Genomic DNA, 24,525 nt, shown 5'->3' on the forward strand with positions numbered 1-24,525 from the left:
TATTATTGAACAGTTAAGGTATTAATGTATTAATTCAGTCATAGCCTAGTAAAAGCATCATGGCTTGTCACTGCAAAGAGAAGAAAGGAAAAAAACTATAGATTAAAAGGGATTTAAGAGAGACAGTAACAATTGCCTGTATGGATTTTGTTTAGATCTGGATTAGAACAAACTGTTTAAAAAAACACTTATGGGAAAGTTGGGGAAATTTGAGCACTGATTGGTAGTTGATGTTGTAAAGAAATTATTTTGAATTTATTGTAGATATTATAATGATACTGCCTTATGTTTAAAAAACAAATCTTTGTCTTAGAGAGATACATACAGAGTTATCTACAGATGAAGTGGTATAATGCCTGGAATTTGCTTCAGAATGATCCAGAGTGGTGGGAGTTGGGCGGGGGTATGAAAATATAAATGCAACATGACTTGCTGTGAGTTAACAATTGTGGGTTCATTATACTAGTCTTAATAATTTTGCATTAGTTTGAAGTTTTTCATAATAAAATGTTAGAAAAAAGTGTAATGCAACATTAATTGAAAGAGAATAACTGTAGCACCAGGTGACACTGCAATATAATATATTCAGAAGTAAGGGTAGATATGAGTCACACACAGATGTACTTTTTATAAACATATCTAATGTGTCAATCTCATGTTTTGTTTTTCTTCAGAGCTGAAGCCATTTATTTGAATCTTGGATGATTCACACCTAAATGCTTAATTCTCAGAACTGCTCAAGAGTCCCACAGCCAGGATTAGATGATCCAACTTACCACCAAGAAATTACTGTCTTGAATTCTACGGTAAGATGATAATAAATATTCTAAAGGCTAAATAGTGACCATGAGGTCTAAAAAGATTTTTAAATTCTGTCTTTGAGTGACTAGCCTTTATTATAATTTCTCAGTCCTGTAACTCTTATACCAAGAGTTCAAGGTTGTGATGATCAACCAAAGATCTTAGAAATATCAACATGCAAACAAGGCTTTATGGTATTTCCCTGTTATAGATTCAGCATAGATTCAGCTAGTAACAGATACTGGAGTGCCCTGCTTTCCCTCTTGCTGTATGTCTCAGGGTGGGTCCTCCAAAAACTGATGCTGGAAGGGAGTTTGGCTTCCGGGATGTTTATTAGGGATCAGCAACCTATAAAGAGAGGAGGTTATTGGGCAGAGGAAATTGAAGTGTAATGTAGGCTCAACAAAGCCTTAGCCAACTGAGACAAGGGAGTCTTGTAGTTGTGAGAGTTAAGCTTCTTGGGGATGGAGACATATCCTTAATGCCTTTGCATTGGGCACAGGCCATTAAAGAAGTTGCTCAGCAAATATTTGTTGAATGAAGGAAATCTGAGAAAAATCTTGTGGTCCCTCCTATAACACCTAATCCTTGCCCTTCCTTTTTCCAGTTGAAAGTGTGGTTTAGAACAGTGAGGTTAACAGTGACATACATGGTTGTCTTGTACATCATGGACAAACATGAAGGTAACTTGTCCTCCATAATCAGCATGTGTTGCATACCACTGTGTTCCTGGGCTCCACAGATAAGGAAGACCTACAGTGGGACCTGAGGAAAACCACACATATAAGTTTTAAAGCAGCAGTCCCCAACCTTTTTGGCACCAGGGACCGGGTTTCGTGGAAGACAGTTTTTCCACAGATGGGGGGCGGGGATGGTTCAGGTGGTAATGCGAGTGATGGGGAATGATGGGGAGCAGCAGGTGAAGCTTTACTTGCTTGCCCGCCGCTCACTTCCTGCTGTGCAGCCCGGGGGCTGGGGACACCTGTTCTAAAGAATATGAGACTGTATCAGTAAAGAGGAAACAAACAAAAAAACAACATGGATCTAGAGGGTATTATGCTAAGTGAAGTAAGTCAGGCAGAGAAAGACAAATACCATGTGATTTCATTTATATGTGGAATCTCAAAAACAAAACAAAGGAACACACATAAAACAGAAACAGACTCACAGATACAGTGAACAAACAGGGGCTTGCCAGAAGGGAGGGTGTTGGCGATATGGGTGAGATAGGTGAAGGAGATTAAGAGGTACACATTTCCAATTATAAAATAAATAAGTCATGGAGATGTAGCGTACAGCATAGGGAATATAGTCAGTAATATTGTAATGACTTTGTATGGTGACAGGTGGTAACTAGACTTAGGGTGATCTTTTCATAATTATAAAAATATCAAATTCCTATGTTGTAAACCTGAAACTAGTATAATATTGTAAGTCAGTTATCCTTCAGTTAAAAAAAAATGAATGAACGAGGGACTTCCCTGGTGGTCCAGTGGTTAAGAATCCGCCTTCCAGTGCAGGGGATGTGGGTTCGACCCCTCATTTGGGGAACTGAGATCCCACATGCTGTGGGGCAACTAAGCCCGTGCGCCGCAACTACTGGGCCCTCACGCCACAACTAGAGAGAAGCCCCTGCGCCACGAAGAAGAGCCTGCGCACCATAACGAAAGATCCTGCATGCTGCAACAAAGATCCCACGTGCTGCAACTAAGACCCAATGCAGCCAAATAAATTAAAAAAAAAAAAAAAAAGAATGAATGAGGTAACATGGAAAAAACAAAAACCCTCTAAGATACAGTGATAACTCCTAGGCTATTAAGGGATATGGATTATGGTTCTAACCAGTTTGTTTTTTCTGTGTGTAGGGAATAGGCTGATCAGATATGAATTTTTAATCCTCTTATGCTCCAGGGTTAAGAGAGAATCTACTTCTGAGAAGGACTTTTAAATTATTTTATTTTATTTTTTTGAGAAGGACTTTTTTAAAAAGTCAGTGTTTTTTTCTAGTTGGTACAGTCCTGCTTTAGGGCAAGAAATTTGAGTCCTTTACTTGAGTTCTTGTTGGGGTTTTTTTTCTCCTTTTTACTGTAGGATTCCATGAGACAGGATTTGCATTAATAAATCCTCTAAGTTTTCTCTGAACCTTAATACTACATTAATGCTTTATGTGTAAAGGACTTTTACTTAACATCTTTTAAATGAACGAAATAGAGAATAATTGACTTCATTATTAATGTGGCAGAAGAATAAGGATTAAAAACTCGACAATTCAGACCAGAAATTTCCTTGTTTTTATATTATAACAATTTTCCCTGATATCTGTGTAGACAATTTTATGCTTCATCTTTTAATATATGTAGACCATTTTCTTCATATTGAGTGTTGGAAGAGTGAGATTGTGTTTGTGTTTCACTAAGTGAATCAGATTTTTTTTATTATTAAAATGTGTATCCTTCAAAGTTATCAATTTGATTAGTTTAGGGATGTTTACGTCTTATCTGTTCCCATTTTTTTTTTTCCATTTCTTTCTTGTCACTTCGTAACCCCACCAGAGGGCAGGCAAAGGAAGGGAGAAAAGACATTAATTTAAGTTCACAAAGTCTTATGTAGGCATCTTTTACTGGCACATTTTGTCATGCTTCTGGATTGTAGTAAGGCAGTAGGATCAGCTACTTTTGCTATTTTAAAATATTTAGTAGAATGCTCAGTTATTTGGAAATAAATTATGTAAGGTTGATTACTGGGTTTATTTATTAAATATTTATACTTTAAACTGTTCAACTTTATTTTCTTAGATTCATACATTTTAAATTATCAATTTTTTTTTTTAGTAATTCATGCCAAGGTTTCCTTTGCTACTGTTGATACTTATGATTGATTATAATGAAGAGGTTTTTGTGTGTGTGTTTAAAAGTATATTGGGATGTTCATAATACAGTATAGTTTTAAATTACTCCTTTTCACCTCCTGTAAAACTTGATGTTCCTGCGGTCTATTAGTGAGTCTTCAGAATGATAAGAATTATCTTTTGAATACAAGTTACTGTTTCACATTTAAGTTGTTCAGTGTATTTAAAAATAAGACACACCTCAGACCAAAGTAAATTTGTCTTAACATTATCACAGTGTAGGTTTTCAAAGTCTAAATGTTAAACTAGATGGATGCTAACCATTTTATAGTCCCAGTATTGCTGTTGACACCCATTGTACATGTACATGTATATATGAAGTGCAGTTTCACAGTCAGTAGCTGTTTGACTTCTTATCAGTATGAACAGCAAATGTCCTAAAAATCAGCTTCAAAACAGCTGGCAGGCGACCCACCTAAGTTCATATGACGTTTCTTTGCTCTTTGACACAAAGAGTGGACCTTACCTTCTCATCAAGGAAGTTGGTACAAGCACCCTTCTGTGTGCTCGTGGGCCCAGTAATGTAGAAGAACCTTAAAATGGACTTTTTGAAGAGAGTTGTTCCTCCCATTCATTCGGGAGATGTGGTTTTGGACACTAGAGAGAGTTTTCAGGAAAGTCGTCCAAGATTGCTGAAGTTGAAACCTCTTAGTTTGCTTTCATCAGAGAAGACTGTATATGAGGAGAGTGGCCACAGTAATTATGACAAACACCAACATCAGCAACTAGGTAAAGTAAAAATGTATTTTCAATCCTTTAATAAAAACTGTTTTAGAAAAGTAAAATTATTTTTACAAGTATGAATTCTAGTGAGCATAAATCTTTATTTTGAAAATCAAGTTTAAATACTAAAAAGAATTTAAAAATAGAGTAAATATATAGTTGGCCTAAATTTTTTTAGTATCAAAATTTTGCTTTGAGTTTACATGGAGAAATATTGATTGCTATAGATCAAGATAAAGCCATTAATAAAGTTAACAGTTTAGTGATCTTGGAAAATATTTTTATGATGAAGGATTATACTTACTGAAAAAAGTGTTATTTTACAATCGGTAGAGTATATACGTGAAAAACAAGATACTGAGTTTTATCTATCACTACAGAAATCACTTAAAAAAAAAAGTCCCATTCTTTTGCTCTAAAGATAAAGAATATTTGGGATGAAATATTTTTTTTAAATCTTTGAATATAATAATGATTATTTTGTGTCACTACCTTTATTTCATATAATTCTACAAAGTTGAATATAATGCCTTTTAAAGTTTGAGAGGATGATACTCATGTGTCAGGAGAAAAATCAGGTTTGCATATGGTAACTAGAAAATGTTGGGAAAAAAAAAGGAAAATCCTTTAGGAAGATGATGAAAAAAAATGCCTGCTTTAAAATTTTGACTAAAACACTTAAAAATGTTAAAATGTTCTGTATGATTATGAATTTTTATTATAGGGAATATATAACTACTCATATAAATTAATGTAATATTTAGTAGAAAGGAGATTTTCTGTAAATCCTCTGCAAGTTTGATATATATTCTTACAGCTGTTTTTATGCATATTTAATATGCACATATACATTTTTACTTATAGAATTTAAAAATGAGATTTACTATCTAAACTGTTCTGATACTTGCTTTTTCATTTAATACATCATAACCATCTTTCTGTCTCTTTAAAATGCATGCCATTGTATGACATAATAATTTATTGAATCAGTCCTTACTGATGAACACTGAGTGACTTTAATTTTTAATTATTAAAAGTAATTATGTAATAAATATCCATTTATTTTATTACTTTATTATCCATTTATTGTATTACTTTATGCCTTTGTATGATTGCTTCTTAGTATAAATTTCTGTGTACATTTAAAATTTTGATAGACAGTGCCAAGTTACTTTTCAGAATTTTCTCAATTTAAGCTCCCTAGGGCAGTATCTCTATTTCTTTGTACTCTCCTTAACACTGTTTCTTGTCAGTTTAAAAAATAGGGTCAGGGCTTCCCTGGTAGTGCAGTGGTTGAGAGTCCGCCTGCCGATGCAGGGGGCACGGGTTTGTGCCTCGGTCTGGGAAGATCCCATATGCCGCGGAGCTGCTGGGCCTGTGAGCCATGGCTGCTGGGCCTGCGCGTCCGGAGTCTGTGCTCTGCAACGGGAGAGGCCACAACAGTGAGAGGCCCGCATACCGCAAAAAAAAAAAAAAAAAAAAAATAGGGTCACACTTAGGAGAAACTAAAATTTCTGTTTTAAAAATATTATGTAGGGCTTCCCTGGTGGTGCAGTGGTTAAGAATCCGCCTGCCGATGCAGGGGACACCGGTTCGTACCCCGGTCCGGGAAGATTCCACATGCCGTGGAGCGGCTGGGCCTGTGAGCCATGGCCGCTGGGCCTGTGCGTCCAGAGCCTGTGCTCCGCAACGGAAGAGGCCACAACAGTGAGAGGCCTGCGTACCGCAAAAAAAAAAAAAAAAATTATGTAAAAGAAAGGAGAAGGAGCTTTTAAGTTTTAAAAAGAAATATTCATATCTAGAATATACTGGTATTAGAAGTCTTTTTTTTTATACTCTTCACTCATTTGGGTGGATAAAGTGGAGGTGAGACTACTGATGGGTTAGTGCCTCTTAATTTCAATTAAAATCTGTATATCATTCAGTACTTAGTTTTGTTTTGTTTTTTTTCTTTTTGCCGTACGCAGGTCTCTCACTGCTGTGGCCTCTCCCGTTGCGGAGCACAGGCTCCGGACGCGCAGGCTCAGCGGCCATGGCTCACGGGCCCAGCCGTTCCACGGCATGTGGGATCCTCCTGGACCGGGGCACGAACCCGTGTCCCCTGCATCGGCAGGCAGACTCTAAACCACTGCGCCACCAGGGAAGCCCCAGTAGTACTTAGTTTTGTGTTCAACAGTATAGATACGCATAACTGAAGAATATGAATGTATTAATATGTGCAGTTATTTATGTTATTAAAAATTTACTCTTTAGCTTTCAGTCTTGAATCATTTAGTTGCTTTCTTCACTGTACCACAGCATATATAAGGGACCTGGTGTTTAAATGTAATATCCTATGCCCATGAGTTTAATATGGCTCCTTTTTTTTTTAAGACTGTCTTACACATTTTTGAACATAGCATATATGTTATTAAGTATAATAATGAGATTTTGTAATTTACATTAATTTGCAAATAGCACTCAATGTAACGATTAAGGGCTTTCTATGCTATATATCTTTTTACTAATCAGTCAAAATAAAGCAAAATCATGGAACTGAAACAACTGAAGAATCTGTTTGAAATTTCAGAGGTCACGGGTCCTTTGTGGAATAACTCTTGCCCCATTTTTCTCTTCAAAAATAAAATTCAACTTTAGGGAATGACTATTAAAATTAATTTAAGGGACTTCTTTGGCAATATCTATAAAAAGATTTGGTTTCTGAAATTTGAATTTACTGATAAAGTCCTTTTCTTGAATCTCAAAATTTGATACTAAATTTATATTGTATGTAAGAATAAAACCCACATGATTCACACCAGTCTACACACTGATTACTTGCAACTCAGCATGAATGAATTTACCTCTTGTTTGCTGGTGGTTCTTGGATAGAGATAATGCAGAAGTTTATCCAGAAGTCATGCAAAGAACTGGGTACAGTTCTAAAGGGCGTTACAGTTTGCTCATTTAATGAAAGGAGAGATCAAGAGTATGAAGAGATTTCATATCAGTAGTGCAAAGAAGGAAGTATTCTTTTAGAGAAAAACTGGTATGTAATCTCATAGCTTTGTATTTGGATCAGTTGTTTCCAACTTCTTTAATTGTTAATTCAAAATGACAAAAAATTATTTCTAAGGAATTTTAGACAAAATTGTAATATGGATTGATAATTGTACTTTTGTGAGAGGGTAAGTTTGCAGTATATAGAAATTTACCTTGCTACTTTTTTTTTTTTTTTTTTTGCGGTACGCAGGCCTCTCACTGTTGTGGCCTCTCCCGTTGTGGAGCACAGGCTCCGGACGCGCAGGCTCAGCGGCCATGGCTCACAGGCCCAGCCGCTCCACGGCATGTGGGATCTTCCCGGACCGGGGCACGAACCCGTGTCCCCTGCATTGGCAGGCGGACTCTCAACCACTGCGCCACCAGGGAAGCCCTACCTTGCTACTTTTAACTCCAGAAATATGTATAGATGCTTATGGTTTCTTTAACAAAAATATGCATAGAATTTTGAGGTATTTGCAGGGGTTGATATTTTGAAGAACAATTTTCTTCACTTTTGATAAAGTTTTTCATTTTTTAACTTTCTCTAAATTTTAAGTAACCTAATGTTTTAAAAGTTTCATAGAAATTCGCAAACAACACACTGGATTTACCAGAAATCCTCTATTTCTCTGTAAAATATATTAACACATGCCTGTAGTACACTGCACACTGTTCAAATCCCCTACCACCGCTTCTGCTCCTAACAGATTCAGGTGTGGGCTTACCAAGAGTTGGTTGCCTTTTAAACCAAACTTGTTTATGCCAGTTATACTTGTAATTGTGATCATGTATTTTAATTAGGTATCACATAATTCAGTAAAGTATGAGCCTGAAAAGAAAGTTGTTTCGGTGTAAAAAAGTTGAATACTTTGCTCATACTCTATAAAAGTGAATTCCTCGAAAAGTTTGCTTTTAAATTACATGTAGGCCAGATAAGTATACAAGATTGGAAGGATTTTGCCCTCACATACCTTCAACTTCCCACTCCACTTTGAAGAAATTGAAACTAGGTATCATAGGTGATGTACATGGGCTGTATTTTAGGCGAGAAAGACAACAGAGTAATCAGCAAATTCACCTTAAGAGACAGGGACTTGGCACTACGTCAAAAGTCTAGGGAATAAACATGGATTTTATATTTAAGTTAAAGCCTTTAGTAGACCTATTGATTTCCCCCCTACCCTCCCTGATTCCTACTTTAATGGAGCTTTTTGATTAAATGATTAGTTAACAGTTATAATTTATCATAAAGGAGCTCTATATAGTTGTATAATGTTGCAATTTTGTTAAAGAAGTAAATCATTTATTTGCTGTCCTTACTTCCTTAATAAAAAAAAGGAATCAAAATGTTCATGTTATGTAATCATATTCATAAGATGCTTAAAAATCCAATATTGTTTGTGTAGAGTCCTAATTATGTGATCAAAGACTGATTTCACTGATAGATATTATTTGTGCCAGTTCTACTAATATTTATCTTCAGGCGTAAGAGTTGGTGGGGAGAAAATGCCCTTCACTGATTCAGAATATACTTCAGGGCTGTCTCACCATTGAAGGAGAATGAATGTTAGGCATAGTTATGCCTCAGATCCTAAGAATAAGGCAGTGTCCACAGGCTTCTGTTGTGACAGCTCAAAGTCCTTGTATCTCCAGGACTGGGTTATTTTTATTCTGACGGAATCAACCTTAATTTTGTTGTTGTTCATTCTGTTTGGAGTCAAGAATAAGTGAGTGTAAATATAATTGATTTTTATAATTCACCAAGAACAGAGATAATGAGACATTGAACAGAACTAAATATATGTCAACATTACTTGAGCACCTTATGTATTCTGGGCATTGTTTTCTTGTTTTGATTTACAAATAAATGGTCTAATTTGTCTACCCATTTAGTGCATACCTGTCCCTTTTCCACTCTCAGAATGTAAGTTGAACATAGACTTTGCTTTGTCTACTGATATGTTCCAGGGTTTGGAACATAATAGTTGCTCAATAAATATTGGTTGAATGAGCAGATGTTATCCAAGTCGTCATGAAAACCCTGTGAGATAGGTTGTTATACAAAGTTTTAAAAGTTCAGAGAGGCTTAACCAAATTATTTGAGGTTTTTTGGCTACTCAGTGGTATAGTCATGCCTGTTTTTATTTATTTATTTTTGGATAATTGGATTTCCTAATACTGATATTTGTCATCCCCACAGAAAGTGTATTGGTTTTTTTAATGAATTTATTTATTTATTGGCTGTGTTGGGTCTTCTTTGCTGCGCGTGGGCTTTCTCTAGTTGTGGCGAGCAGGGGCTACTCTTCATTGTGGTGCGCAGGCTTCTCATTGCGGTGGCTTCTCTTTTTAGTTTTATTTTTGTCGAACCGTTGCTCTCAGTGGTTAGATTTCGTACCTCCTGAATATCTCGCTTTTGTTTGATGCACCCTATGTTGGGTAGAGGAATAGCATGGCAGGCCAGTTTCTTTTTAGAAGGGAATGAGATGAGTAAAGAGTGTTTTAAGTGTTCATCAAAGACTGGACTCTGAGGTTTTCTTTTGCCACTTCAAATGCTTGTAAGTGATAACAGACCAAAGGAGATAGAGAATCCTTTGGAATTCAAATGTCATTAAAAGATTCTTGGGCAGGACAGTGTCATGGAAGAACTTGAGCTCCAAATTATAATCAGTCTGCTGTGGAATTTCTGGCTTGACCCAAATGATACCTTGTTCTCACGGTGTAAGTATGTGAAGGAGTTCATGAATTCTTCTTGTTTATGTAAATGAGATTTGGAAGTGTTGGGCTTTCATAGTGTCCTGAAATCAAGTAGGATCCCTTACTTAAGAGGGCCTTTGGAGTACTTCTCAGGTAGTTTTCATTGGCGATTGCAGGAGAAGCCTTATGGGTGGTTATAGTCATGCCTTTTCTGAGTCTGTGAGAATTCTCATGATAGAGGAGAGATATTGGAAAAGACCTACAGGCGTGATGGGAGAGAGGCAGTGAAGTAAGTATTGAGAATGGCATGGAGTGGGGCTTTGATCCAGACTGAGTTGAGCTCCGCTGGTGACTGGCTACGTGTCTTTGAACAGGCTACTTAATCTCTCTAGGCCAGTTGACCTCACCTATCACTTTGAATGATATTTTCTTTGTAGCATTGTTTTCAAGATTACCAAAAATGGTAACAAAATTGATACATGATTCAATACATAGTGGCTATTACTGTTTAAAAAAACTTTTGAATTTTTGACTTGGAGACAGATGAATCAAATTTAACTAGGATTTATCTTTGGAGCATTCCATCGTAGAAAACATTCTAGGAATTTGGATCTAGGTCTTTCGTCGTGCATAATTCCGAACCATTTTAGCGTGTGATTTATAGCTACATGACAGTTCGTGGGAACTTGAGTTGCAACACCTTCTCCTGTGCTTTCCTTCTTTGTCTATAATGTGTGCTCTTCCAAATAGCTACTGCCAAAAGATCTTGTGATTCGGATACAAAGGTTTTTAGAAGTTAGTGTAACAGTATTACTTCAGTAGGTTCTCTTGGCTGTATTTAAAGGTAGCCTAACACTTTTTTTAAAAATTTCATTTATCTTTGTCTGCGTTGGGTCTTAGTTGCTGCGCACAGGCTTTCTCTAGTTGCGGCTAGTGGGGGCTACTCTTCCTTGCAGTGCGCGGGCTTCTTATTGCGGTGGCTTCTCTCGTTGTGGAGCACAGGCTGTAGGCGCGCAGGCTTCAGTAGCTGTGGCACGTGGGCTTCAGTAGTTGTGGCTCGCAGGCTCCAGAGCACAGACTCCGTAGTTGCAGCGCGCAGGCTTAGTTGCTCCGCGGCATGTGGGATCTTCCTGGATCAGGGCTCAAACCCATGTCCCCTGAGTTGGCAGGCGGATTCTTAACCACTGCGCTACTAGGAAGTCCCAGCCTAACGTTTCTTAAGAAGGGTTATTTTGGACTGTCTCCTCAAGTTACATGGGTGTATATTTTTAAAAATTGGGGCAGTTAAGTGTGACTATAGTTAGGGTCAGGGTCTTTACTTCTTTGGCTTTTAGAAAGGACTTTTAAGAAACTTAATCGAAATAAAAATGCATCTGTCTCCATTTTAAGAGGCCTGGAATAGTCTCCTCCTATACCACTTACTCTCCCATTTCCTAATCACAGAATTGATGTTTATCTAGTATGGTGATACTGGTTGTTAAAATATTACAATTTCTCGTATCAGTTGATACTTAGCTACTCCTACGTCCCTTCCCCAAGTGCTCCTGCTGCTTCAGCCCTCTTGCCCTACCCCAGGACCCTCTTTGATCACCTCGGGTTTCATCAACTAAAGGGTGAGACCTAGGCATAACAGGGACTCCAGGACCCACCTCCACTCTGAGGCTGGGCTTGGTAAATTGTTCAGTTACCGTACCTTCCTGGTGGCTGACTATTTTGATCATCACCCCTGTTTATTCTCACTTAGAGAAACAAAAGGAAGGAGATACTATGAATAAGATAAAATAGTTGAAACAAAAGGGTATAAGAAAAATATAAATAAATATTAGGCAAAAATACTGAAATAATGTGTACAAAGATGAATAAAATGATAGAAAATAATATATCAAAAGATTCTAAAAAAATAACAAAGAAGTTAAAATGCACAGTAAAATAGGTTAAGATGACTAAAGCTGAATGTAAATTTAAAATGTAACTAAAAGAATATACTAGGAAGGTTAAACAAAAATAAAGTGTGCTATAAAAGGAATTCAGGAAGCAACATACAGCCCAAGGGTTAACTCCACCCACCTATAAGTAGTGGCCTTTGGGTTGAGGCAACCATACATAGTGATAAGCTTCTAATCCTGGTTACTTCCTGAAACTGGAACTCTGCAGGGGGAATAGAAGTCTCTGTGTGACTGTCCTTGGGGTTGACTAGTTTCCCTCACCCCCAACCTCAGTTAATTATTCTCTGTCATTGTCCACTAGCTTCTGTTATTCCATTTAATATGAAAGTATTGTTTCTTTTTCCAGATAGTGAGTTCTTTGAGAACTGAGTTGGTCTTATTTATGTGGGTAGCCCCAGAGCTCAGCCCCATGGCAGGCACTTAGGAAGCAGTTATTAAATGTTTGTTGAAGGTTAGCATCTTCTGTCCTCTGGTTCTTGTCCTTTATGTGCCAGAGCAAGTTTTCACTTGTTCTGAAGAGCTGCCGTCAGTTGCCATATTTAGCCCACTGACTTCTTCCTTCAAAACCATCTAGCACATCGCTCAGTGGGCAGTGGCTCCTGAGGCAAAAGCAGCCTCCCATTAGTTTGAAAGTGAAAAAAGAAAAAAAAAATCCTTCAAATCAAGCAAAAGATGATCTAGAATACAAGCTTTTTCTGGAAAGGGTCAGATAGTAAATATTTCAGGATTTGTAGGCCATAAGTCTCTGTCACAACTGCTCAGCTCTGTCTTTGTAGAGCAAAAGGAGCCTAGATGAAATGTGAATGCATGTGTGTGGCTGTGTTTCAGTACAGCTTTATTTACAAATCAGGTGATGAACCAGATTTGGCTTGGGGGCCTAAGCATTCCAACCCTAAGCCAGAATATGGAAAAGGATATTGCTAACATCAGGGAGCTACATGCTGGTAATTTACCTGGGAAATAGAATGGAAACTTTGAAGAAGCGGTTCACTGTTATACTTATTTTCTGTAACCCTTGGAGTAGTGTTTTATCCATAGTAGGTGTTCAGTAAATATTTATTAATTTGATTTGGGATCCAACTCCCTCACTTATTCTCCCTGGGCTTCAGTTATCTTATCTAAAATTTAAGGGGTTATGTTACGTGATCTTTAAAGACTCTCCAGTTAAAAAAAATCTGCAATTCTCTGTGGAAGGCCAGATGATTTATTCTTTAAAGATAACAATTGTTGGCTTAACACATTTCCTGTATGCCTTTAATATCCTGCTGTGGAGTTCTGAAATAGTTGCTTTTTACCAATCATTTTGTTTTATGGACCTTTCCATAATGGAACTCATTGTCCACTAGGTAATACTGGTACCTTTCACCCATCTTTATCACTCTATCCTGCCACATGTGTGGATACAGTACACACTTTGCCTTACTTTAATCATAAAATTTATTAAGCCTAGTCATTTTTTAATAGAATAGATCAGCTCTAAAGGTAATTCATTGTAGGTTTTTTTTTTTTAAGAAAGACAATGATTCTTTATAGAAAGATGGCGATCAAAATGAGGATCAGTCTGCCTTTGAGAATTATGTTTTCCTAAATGCTGTATCAGCAAGTGAACATTCCATCATTGATTTATTCATTTAAACTGTTAAACAATAATCCAAAATAATTTTAGATATTACAGATGTAAATTATTATCACTTTGCCTAAATTTTAAATTCTACTTTTACTTAGACTTTTCTTTTTTTTTTGGCTGCATTGGGTCTTCGTTGCTGTGTGCGGGCTTTCTCTAGTTGCGGCGAGCGGGGGCTATGCTTTGTTGCGGTGCGTGGGCTTCTCATTGCGGTGGCTTCTCTTGTTGTGGAGCATGGGCTCTAGGCGCGTGGGCTTCCGTAGTTGTGGCACACGGGCTCAGTAGTTGTGGCTCACAGGCTCTAGAGCGCAGGCTCAGTAGTTGTGGCGCATGGGCTCAGTTGCTCTGCAGCACGTGGGATCCTCCTGGACCAGGGCTTGAACCTGTGTCCCCTGCATTGGCAGGTGGATTCTTAACCACTGCGGCACCAGGGAAACCCCTTTACTTAGACTTTTGATAGATTTTTCTGTTTCTAGAGAGTGATTTGTTTAAGGTTAGGTAAGGCATCTGACAATCTCTTATACTGTTCTCAAGAAGAAGTATAAGGTGGCATATATTTCTAGTCTACATGATAGAGAAACTTAAAAAAAACTCTAAAAAGTTCTTTGTAAGCAATGCAGAAAATTTATCTTTATTATTTCTCAGGTTCTGAATTCTCTTTCTTTTTTTAATGAATATGTCTTTTATTATTTATTATTTTAATTAATTAATTAATTAATTATTGGCTGCGTTGGGTCTTCATTGCTGCACACGGGCTTTCTCTAGTTGCAGCGAGTGTGGGCTACTCTTCGTTACGGTGCACGGGCTTCTCATTGTGGTGGCTTCTGTTTGTTGTGGAGCATGGGCTCTAGGTGCACGGGCTTCAGTAGTTGTGGCTCGCGGGTTCAGTAGCGGCACGCAGGCTCAGTAGTTGTGGCTCGCAGGGTCTAGAGCGCAGGCTCAGTAGTTGTGGCGCATGGGCTCAGTTGCTCCGCGGCACGTGGGATCCTCCTGGACCAGGGCCGAACCGTGTCCCCTGCATTGGCAGGCGGATTCTTAACCACTGCGCCATCAGGGAGGTCCCGAATTTTCTTAATCTCTATTTTTAAATAAGTATAGATGTGTGCTAAAAAGGACATAAGCAAGATAATGATGTTTTTGTATTAATATAATTTAAAGTAACACTTCTTAAGCTTTACTGTGCTTAAGAATGACCTAGGGGATCTTATAAAGAAGTGGGTTCTGATTTATAAGGTTTAGGATGAGGCTTTAAAGAATATTAAGATTACGAAGGTAAATTCTTCCAAATTAGTTTTAATATAGTACATTATGATTAAACTTGACGATGCGTAAACATTTTCCTGTGTTTTGGGCTTGCCCATTTAATTACACTGGACAATCTCTTCACCTTTTCTTCCTAACACTGCTGGTACTCTACTTCCTAAGTGTAATTTTTGTCTTTACATTTGAGTGCCTCTGCAGTTTGACACTTCCTTTCCTTTACTGATTTAGACTGTTCCTCTTATACTTTATTACAGCCTTGCCAACTCACCCCTTTGTTTTAAAACTGAGTGATATAAAAGGGGGCTCTAATAATAAAAATTTCTAGTTGACTGAAAGCTTATTGTGCTACTGACAAGGTAGGAAAAATTCAGAAAGGGAAGTGTTGGCAGGAAGTCGTGAGCCTTTACTTTGTGATGGTGCTTCATGGATAAAGTGACCATTGGTCTCCACTGACCTTGGACAGTTAATGGTTTACATCTTTGTTCTGACATGTTGTTAATAGTTCGTGCCTATTTTCACGCTCAAAGAAGTCCTGCTTTGGACAGTACATTTATGTTCTCCCTTATTCATGGTTCATAGAATTTTACCTATTTTTTCCCAGTAGGATTGACCAGTTGTAATGCATATACTCTTTTCTTCTCAATATATCTGTATACCATGTGTTGACAATGAAAGTATCTTAGTATTAACTATTCTAGTTTCTTTTGGGGCAGTGAATATACATTGTGCATGTTGTAAAACTACAAATCCAGTAACTAGCCTTTTGAATAGAAAATTTGTAGCTGGATTTTTATCACCAGTATCTTCAAAAATTATTTCAGGCAGTTAAATTTAATTTCTGATGTCTAGAGTTCTTAAGGTCTCAAGAATCAATTTTAAGTATATTCAGAAATAGATTTTTTTCATTCAAGAAATAATAATATCTTAGCATTGGGCCAAATGATAGCAAATTGGTATGGTTTGTGAGGGCAGAGGAGAAAGTACGATTACAGGGTCTGGACTACTTCATTTTAAGCAGAGGAAGAAATTTTTTTGTTTTACATGTGAAATATATAAAAAAGAACTTAAACCAAAAGCTAGGAATAAGTTAGGCTATTAATAAATACCTTGTGTCAAGAAGGTAACAGTAATTGTACCTTACGGCATTCACAAGTAATATAATTGCTGTATAGGTAGCCACTCCCCAAGTTATTGAGCTTAGTTAAAATGCTTCTTTATTGGTTTTATGCTGCTAATTTGTGAATATACTGATGCATTAATCCCATCTGTGACATTTGTCTAAAACTTATTTTTATGAGACCCTTTTATAGTTGTGACCATTAATTCAGAAACTTGATTTATACTTCTAAAATAAGCAGTTCATTTGGTCATGACCTGAAACCTTTCTCTCCAGAAATCTAGATGGAATTCTGATCCTTGTGTTTCAGGAGCAGAGTCCCTTCCTTACTCACTTGTTTATTTCATTTGCTCTTTCATAGTACCATGTTTGAATTATTGTCTCTTCTGTTGTTTGTTTTTATTTTTCTTCATTTCAGCTGAATTCGTTAATTTGTGGTTATTGTTGGCCAGCATGTATTAGAAAATAGTGAATTCTGTTTACCCCCCTCATAAATGGAGAAGTTGGAGAGCTTGTGGGATTGGCTGTCTGTCTGCTCCTCTTCTGTCTCTGTCCTCCTCTTATCTCTAGTTCTGACATCCCTTTTGTACTTTAGATTTATGTTGTCCAAGCCCTTCTTGATGTGACCCACACCTGGCTAGTCCATGGTTAATACCACTGTCCACACAGTCACCTAAGCCTAGGGGTCACTTTTGAGTGTTTCAGCTTTACCGCTTTTTTTTTTTCCTATACTGTCAGTCACCAGATACATCAAGAAGTATCTATTAGGAAAAAATGGAATCTGTCTTCCTATTCCCATCTTTTTTTGCCCTTTTCTGTTGTATTCTAAGTATGTATACTATTTATCTTTTTAGTCCTTATCTCTCACCTCAGCAATTTAGATAGTCCATTCTCCACATCACCAATCAGGTTGGTCTGTCTGACCTTGTTCCTGCTCAGAACTCTTCTATAGCATCCAATTACTGACCTCAATATTTCTTGGGGCCCTATGGGTATTTCAAGGATTCTTTGAGAATCTCCTCAGGCAAGTGGGTAGGACTCTGGTGCTCTAACCCTGGTCAGCCAGGGTTACTTTGATTTCAGTCTGTTTTCCTTTTGGGGATTAAGCATAAAGATTCATTCTTCAGAAGAAGATCCACTGCTAAACAGATTTCAGATTTGATATTGTTCCCTCAGAGTGGCCATCCCTGATCACCCTAACTCAGCAGGGCCTCCTCTGGTTTTCTCTGTCACTGTACCCGCTTTATTGCCTTCACAGCACTAAATCACAACTGCTTAGTTTATATTTGGATGGATGTTTGTGGGGACACACACCCACACATACCACACACTCTTTATCACCACCATTGGATCCTAACCTTCCCAAGGGCACAAAGCTTTGTTTTATTCACTAAATTATCCTTTTTGTACCTGACATGATGCTTCCACACCATATTTAGACCATTTATATTTAACTAGTGACTTGGTTGGGTTTAAATCTATCTTGCGGTTGTTTCCTATTTGTCCCATCTGTTTTCCCTTCCTCCTTTGCCTTCTTTTGGATTAGTTGTATATTTTTTAGTATTCTAATTTATTCTGCTATTGGCTTATTATCTCTCTCCTTTAAAAATTAGTTGCTCTGGGGTTTACAAAGTGAATTTCAACTTACAGTCTACTTTCAAATAATAGCATAATATTTTATGTAGAATGTAGGGACTTGAAACTTTATACTTCTGTTTCTCCTCTCCATCCTTTCTGCTACTGTAGTCAACTGTTTTATTTCTACACGCATTATAAACCTGATAGTACATTGTTAAGCACTTTTGCTTTAAGCAGTCAGTTATCGTAAAGAAAATTTAAAACGAGAAATAAAAGGTCTTTTCCTGGGACTTCCCTGGTGGTGCAGTAGATAAGTATCTGCCTGCCAATGCAGGGGACCCAGGTTCGAGCCCTGGTTGGGGAGGATCCCACATACCGTGGAGCAACTAAGCCCGTGGGCCAGAACTACTGAGCCTGCGCTCTAGAGCCTGCGAGCCACAGCTACTGAGCCCGCGTGCCACAACTACTGAGCCCACATGCCACAACTACTGAAGCACGTGTGCCTAGAGCCCGTGCTCCACAACAAGAGAAGCCACCGCAATGAGAAGCCTGCACACCGCAATGAAGAGTAGCCCCCGCTCACCTAGAGAAATCCCATGCGTGGCAACAAAGATGAAACATCTGTGTTCATCCTTATCTTTGTTCATCTGTATGTAACTTATCATTTATCATTTTCTTCAACTGCTTTTGAGATTTTTCTCTTTGTCGTTGGTTTTCAGCAGTTTGTGTATGGTATGCCTTGGCATATTCCAACATATATTAGACTATTTGATGTTGTTCCAAAGGTCTCTGAGGCTTTGTGCATTTTTTTTGCTTTGTTTTATCATCTGGACTTCACTTTGGAGAGTTACTATTTCCATTTCTCCAAGTTCACTGGTCTTTTCTTCCTCAGAATCTAATCTTTTCTTGGTCCCACCCATTAAATCTATTGTTTTAGGTGTTTTATCTCTCAAAGTTCTGTTTGAGTCTATTTTTAGGTCTTCTATTTTCTCCTCATAGAAAGGAAGCTCATTAGAGACTCAGATCCCAGGATTTTTATTGGGGCTGATGACATGGCACATACCCAGATTTAGACTCCCTGAAGGGAAAGCAGTTGTTCAGTGTAAACTATATTGTTTGTACCAGCAATTTAGTCATGGTGAGCCACTCTTATCATGGGAATGGTGGGCCCCTCTTAAAATTTAAGTTCTTGGATGCTAGCCAAGGGCCAATCTTGTAAGCAGGCCTTTCAAAGACTATCAGTCAAGCCTCCTAGGTTAACTCTGCCAATCTTGTAAGCAGGCCTTTCAAAGACTATCAGTCAAGCCTGCTAGGTTAACTCTTGTATAGTGTGAGAGTTGTCTCTTCTCTTTTATTTAATCATTTGTTTATATAAGTATAGACTCAGTGGCTATTTACCTTATACTTTGGATTGTATTCCAAAACTACATTGTTTATTTTGTTGCTCAGAGTGTTAGCTTTGGCTGTTGGCAGTTCTATCACTTGGCTCCAATATCCCTTTGACATACCCACATTATTTTGTGTTTTGAGCTCTTTCTCACTTTCTGGCCCTACAAGATGTTCCAGGCTTATCTTGTGTGTTCCATGCTCTAGCCCTAGAATCAGTCATTTCTCCAAGGAGCTCTGCTTTCTTTTTGTAATGAAGTTTTAAAATGTTAAATCAAATTCATGGTAGAAAATTTGGGAAATAGAGAAAGAAGAAAGTAGAATTAAGTGCACTAAAAAGTAAATGTTAACTACTGTTATAATTATAGACGATTATTGTTAATTTTTTGGTGTATTATTTAATACAGCAAAACAGAATATGAAGTGATTTTTTCAGCCTTTTCTGTTTTTTCTTTTTTGCATTTCGTGTGTGGTGTTAATACCTAATAGACCTGAGAGCATCTTTCCTTCCATACCTAAAGCTTTTTGATCTCTTTTCTAAACTCCAGAAGAGATGAGGACTTTCTGAAGAGGCTGAAATGTATGGGGACTGTGAAAGGCTCTAGGAGTGATAGGATTTTCGATATTTTATGTAGAAAAATTTGCCAAGTTTCTATTTTTTCTATAATATGGTTGTTTGGATACCAGTTTAATAATTTCTAGATATTTTAAAAGGTGTTAATATAAGGAATGATCCATTATATTTGTACACTTCCTAAGAATGTTAATAATTGAAGACTTTTATTTCCTTTTGGGTTGGTGGAACATTAAATTCTATTAGGTTATATTGTATGATATAGTCATTTAAATCCAAACTTCATTTTTTATTAAAGAACATTTTGTTTGGATCCATTTAGAACATATCTAAATGGCAATATTTTTGTAGGATTTTCTGAGAAGTTTTCCTGGTACACGTTCTCTCGGTTTACTAGGATGTACCTCTGTCTATCCTCTACTTAGAAATGTAAAGCAAGTAACCAATTCCATGAATCCTTAAAATGCCAGTGAAAAGGGCATAGAATTAAATGGAAATTGATTAAAGAAAAAAGGACACCTACTTTCTAATTTCCTGGGGTCAAGAGGACTGGCACGGTCATCTTTTGTACCCAGTGCTTCACAGTCTCTGGCCCATGCCAAGAGGACCTCAGCAAAGGCTGATAATATTGAAACTGTGTATTTCTTTAAAATGTTCTAAATCTTATCGTTTTGAAAGCATTCTTCAATATTACAGTCTGAAAGGTGGAGAGGAGTTGTTGAAGGAAATTATACAAAGTAGATTTTTCTGCTTTGCCCAGGATATGCCATCGAGAAATGATTTGTGCTGCTATCTTTTTATGGTGATGAGACAAAAAAATATATATGAATGTTGCAACTTGGAGAATTCTGAATGTATAGAAAGAATAAAGAAGACTGACTGACATTTTGACTGGCTTTTTGTCAAGCTTGCAAGATCTTTAGGCTATGTGTTTGTTTCTGTGATTAATTGCTAGGTTAAGCATAGAGAGATCACTTGAAGAATGATATGAGTATTATTATTTGTGTAATTAAAAAATTTGCTTAGTAGTTGAGGGATTGAGAAAGCATTTGGAATACGGTGGGACTCTGCCCCAGTCTTCTAAAAGAATTGTTGGGTGCATATGTAGTTCTCCTAGTTACTACTTCAGTGATTTGGGTGATGAATGTTTGGCAAGGGTTAGAAAAGAGATATTTAATCCATTAATGTTTGTTAGTTGTGATTAAGAGTTGGAATAATAATGCTACTTATTTTATTTTTTACATTTCAGGATAAAGCTCAGAACCCAGGCTCTGCCCACATGGGCCTGTTGAATTATTCTCCGTATAAATGGAAAACACAATTTTCACTCACCCTCTGTCTACAAGGAAGTCCTAGTGTAAATGGAACTTCCAAGATAAGCTCTGAAATTAATTTTTATGCATCTATGTCTCCAAGAAACTATTGATTTGCTTTGGCTGTATACACATAGTAACAGACTCATTAGGTATAAGAGAAACTTTAGGTTCTGGTTTATTCTTTTAGATCCATGTATACAAAACTTCAGCAGAAGAAAATCCTTTTTTAAGGTTGTGAGAAAATCACCTATTATTTAACCCCCATTCCTTAAAAAATGTATCCTACTCTGACATTCTGTATGACAGTTGGTTTTGCTTGTTATAGTTTATAAAGGTTACTAAGAATGAACCCTGGTTACTTTGGTGGGACATTATAGTCAAATAGTATTAAGTAGTTTTCAAGATTTGTGTGAGACTAAAAGTCTTATTAGCTCAGTAGGGGTAGAAAAACTATGGTAAAATATCTGTGTGTATGCCTGCTAACTTGTCTGCCTGCTGACATGGTTTGATTCTGAGTCTTGGCATTTACTGGTGTAGTCTCTTTGGGTCTAGATCAGCTTATTCCCTGAATCTGTTAACAGCTGTTTGATGAAAAGAGGATTGTATTGTCAAATCACTTTGGGGAATAATTTAACTAAAGAGAGAAATTGAACTGGTTTGTATATAACCGAGAGCCTTTTGTTTGTTGACATATGTTGTTAATGTACAAGAATGGATGTAGTAGGCAGTGTTTTTGGACTGTGGAATACCCTTTATTCACGCAACTTCATGAGGCATTTGTGTTCCATTAGGCCAGGGGAAACCTTGCTCTTACCTGATCCTGAGATGTCTCTGATCAAGATGTGGCCAAACAACAGTATTGTGGTATTGGAGTTCTGCCTGGTTAGCCTTTGTGGCCCTGGTTTAAATTTAGATTTTGGACCTGTTCAGGGGTAGTAATGGCCACAGACTTATTCCAGAGTTCCTGGACTACTCTGAAGAAAAATACAAGCTTTAAATGACACTCTCAATACTGCTATTACCACTGAATGTATCTTAATGAATATGATTATCTTTATCCCTTGGTGTATGATACTTGTGCGTAGAAGGATATTCTTTTAGCTTTTAATACAGCACCTAGCCATTTGGCTATGAATTAGTCTATTCAGTTATGACTTTGATCACTGAATTTACTTATTTCTTGTGGTATTTAAAGGATAAAAATATAGGTGGATCAATACAAATGTATTGCCACATATGGAAAAACACCCCCCCCACTGACCTTCAAAGTCACAGTAAACTAATTGTGAGGTCAAGACATTTTTCTTCAGATATGAACATAAAATATTATTTGTCAGGTTTGATTTTAGAATTTTTCTACTTTTTGAAGAGCAGTCAGGCTTTCAATAGTATCAGTTTTCCATTTTAAAATATCTTTTATAGGATAAAGTTTTTAAAACGTGCATTTTATTTGGCCAGAGGATTTCTTGCTATTCATTGATATCTGACTATAAGATTTTCAGGGGAATTACGCGCTATGTTAAAAATAGAAGACCCTATGTTTTGAAATAATCCCATTATTTAAATAGAGTTCTCGCTTTTGAATAAGTTGCCTGTAGCAGAGGAAACTTTGTCCTGAGCTGAGCAGTTTTAGAGGCTGATGGAAGCTCAGCCACGGTGTTCATTACATCATCCTTTCATTCCATTAGCCAGCATTTTCTCCGATGGGTTAAGTGAGGCAGTGGACTCTGCATCATCATGAGCACGCTGAGAAAGTCACTGCTTACTGCCTGGGTGTGTAGAGGAGTGGAGAGAATTTACTACTAGAATCACCTAGAGAACACTGGTTGGAGTGGGATAAATACCACCGATGTTTTTTTGGTGGGGGAGGGGGTCAGCTATTACAGGAAGAGACTTAAAGACCTTATGCTAGACCCAAATTCATTTCTTATTTCAAAGGCTCTCAGCTAGTGAGAAAAGTTGGCATCCAAGGGCAGAGCTCTACCCTTGTCTGTTTACTAGCAGTAGTGACTACACTGAAAGCAGCGGCAAAACTGATAACAGGGACATAAACAGAGCTGATGATTGCGGCCACGTGTATATCTACAGCAAGAAAGGTGAGGGTGTCCTTCAGGGCACTCGTGATAAACTTGTAAGCTTTTATTCAGCTGGATAGTTCATCTGCATTCAGCAGCGTTTCCACTATAGTTGTGCGTCACTGCGAGACTGCATGGTAATGAAGCCGAGGCACTGTGGGCCAAAACTCTGCTGCCTGTGAGAGCAGAAGGGACAACAGCTCGGAGAGAGATCAACAAATCCATTGCTGCTGCTACTGCTGCTGTTGCAGCCAGTTGGGACACACTGTTGAGTCTACAGGATTCTATGTTTTTTGAAATTAGCATAAAGTCCTTGTTAAAGTCCTGGAGCAGCAGCTGTAAGTATATTTGCCTAAACAGGAGAAATGCTGAGGTATGATCATTGCCATTCCTTGCATGCTAATTCCTTAGCCCAATTCAAATAGAATTAAAGCTGTTGAAAATAACACGAAGAATACTTTCTTGAATAGTAATCAGTAAGATAGATAGAAAAACCTAGATGTGCACACACTGGGCAGTTGTAGTATGGGTAGTCAAATATTCTTTGACCAGCCTTGGCTTTTCTTGTTAATTTGTGTCATTCTGGCAAAGTTTCTCTCCATTGGTCAAAAATGGGGAAAAAAGATGACAAATAGACTCTGATCTCTGTCTGCAGGATTATCGGATACCAGTACTCTTCCATAGTTCTGTTAGCACAAAATGTTTGAAGCAACATCAGCTATCTTAAGGCATCAGATAGTGTAATATAATGATTGTAATTTTCCCCTAGTCCTATAATTGAAGTTACATTGAATAATTTTCATAGGTAGTGAATTTTCTGATAAAGAGCATTCAGGATGATGTACTTGTATTTCAGAGTTCACAGTTAAGTCATTACAACTAATATCATTGAGCTCTTATTTTATTAACTCCTAATATGTGGATTTGGCAGAAACACTGATTTTGTTCAGTCTTCCCAGTGATTTCCAATGGCACTTTTCTCTGAAGCTCTCAAAACACTTCTGGAAGTTATTTCTCACCATAGTCTGTTTTTCTATTCTTTTCTTTCTTTTTTATGTGAAAATTACCTTAATAAAATGATACCAGACTAATGAAGTAAGCAAGCAAAGATTCTGCTATAATGTTTGTTTGGCCCAAAGAAAATTGAAATATAGAAAAACTGTGACTTTTCCAAGGTCATATGGTGGCAAAGAACTGGAATTAGAACCCAGTTGTTCTTGCTCCCAACTGTGCTGCTGCTGCTTGAACAAACTAATGAATAAAATATGAGAGACTAAATTTACTTTTTTCCTGCTAACTCTCTAACCAAAATATTTGATGGAGTTTTGTTTTGTAATCAAATAATATAAAAGAGCAAATGTTGATATGGGGGGGAACCTCTTAAAACTTTATAGAATATAATTTGAGGAGATTTGTATTATGCCAAGTGTACTGCATTTACAATCTCTGTTTTTCTTTTATTTTTGATTTGTAAGTAATGCTTCCATATGGAGATATTG

At 37.3% G+C, this 24,525-nt stretch overlaps 1 protein-coding gene across 6 annotated transcripts in view; it reads left to right on the top strand.

The window, feature by feature from the left end:
- The window catches only part of FRYL (FRY like transcription coactivator), a 252,295-nt gene that overhangs the window by 64,211 nt on the left and 163,559 nt on the right, over positions 1-24,525 (top strand). For all 6 annotated transcript variants that reach the window (XM_060110201.1, XM_060110192.1, XM_060110246.1 and 3 more), the window contains exon 3: positions 675-806. The gene's annotated coding sequence lies outside the window, so the exon portion shown is untranslated. The remainder of the gene's footprint in view (positions 1-674; positions 807-24,525) is intronic.

This window comes from Mesoplodon densirostris, chromosome 1, assembly GCF_025265405.1.
Source record: "Mesoplodon densirostris isolate mMesDen1 chromosome 1, mMesDen1 primary haplotype, whole genome shotgun sequence".
Taxonomy (NCBI): Eukaryota; Metazoa; Chordata; class Mammalia; order Artiodactyla; family Ziphiidae; genus Mesoplodon; species Mesoplodon densirostris.